The sequence below is a fragment of the Sinocyclocheilus anshuiensis genome, unplaced genomic scaffold (genome assembly GCF_001515605.1).
Source record: "Sinocyclocheilus anshuiensis isolate Anshui unplaced genomic scaffold, SAMN03320099.WGS_v1.1 scaffold1738, whole genome shotgun sequence".
Lineage (NCBI taxonomy): Eukaryota > Metazoa > Chordata > Actinopteri > Cypriniformes > Cyprinidae > Sinocyclocheilus > Sinocyclocheilus anshuiensis.
The window spans coordinates 144,407-144,921 of record NW_015544118.1 but is presented as its reverse complement, the minus strand read 5'-3'; the positions used below and the strand labels follow the sequence as shown (position 1 = coordinate 144,921).

The window sequence follows — 515 nt, the reverse complement described above, 5'->3', positions numbered from 1 at the left end:
TTATTAATAATAATAATAATAATAATAAAGAATTATATTTAATTAGGCAAAATTATATAACATCTATTAATAATAATAATAATAATAATAAAGGAAAGGAAAGGAAATTATTATTATTATTATTATTATTTATGTTGTTGTTGTTGTTGTATTGCATCATTGGAAAAACAAACAAACAAAAAAATCTGAATACCTGGAATTTCGAATGGCCATCAATGTAGAGGTTTCTTTGTTTTTGTTTTTTTTTTGCTGACAGATGATGTGGTTAAAACATTGACCAGCAAGGGCTAACTGGGTCATGGTAACCAACTAAACCTTGACCACATGTTCTTCCAGAAGAGCCGGCCTACCAATGGGGGGAAAGCAAAGTACGGTTCCCTTAGTTTCCCATTCAATTCAACGTGAAAGAATAAAGAAATAAAGAAATATCCAATAGACTTAGATTTGCCTATTTGAAATGTTTTTCACTTCAAACAAAGCAAAAAATCTAGGAGATTTTTTTTTTTTTTGCCATA

General features: G+C 28.3%; 1 long non-coding RNA gene across 1 annotated transcript in view; it reads right to left on the bottom strand.

Annotated features, from left to right (window-relative positions):
- Nucleotides 1–515, bottom strand: part of LOC107694816 (uncharacterized) — a 4,275-nt gene that overhangs the window by 2,779 nt on the left and 981 nt on the right. The window lies entirely within an intron of this gene.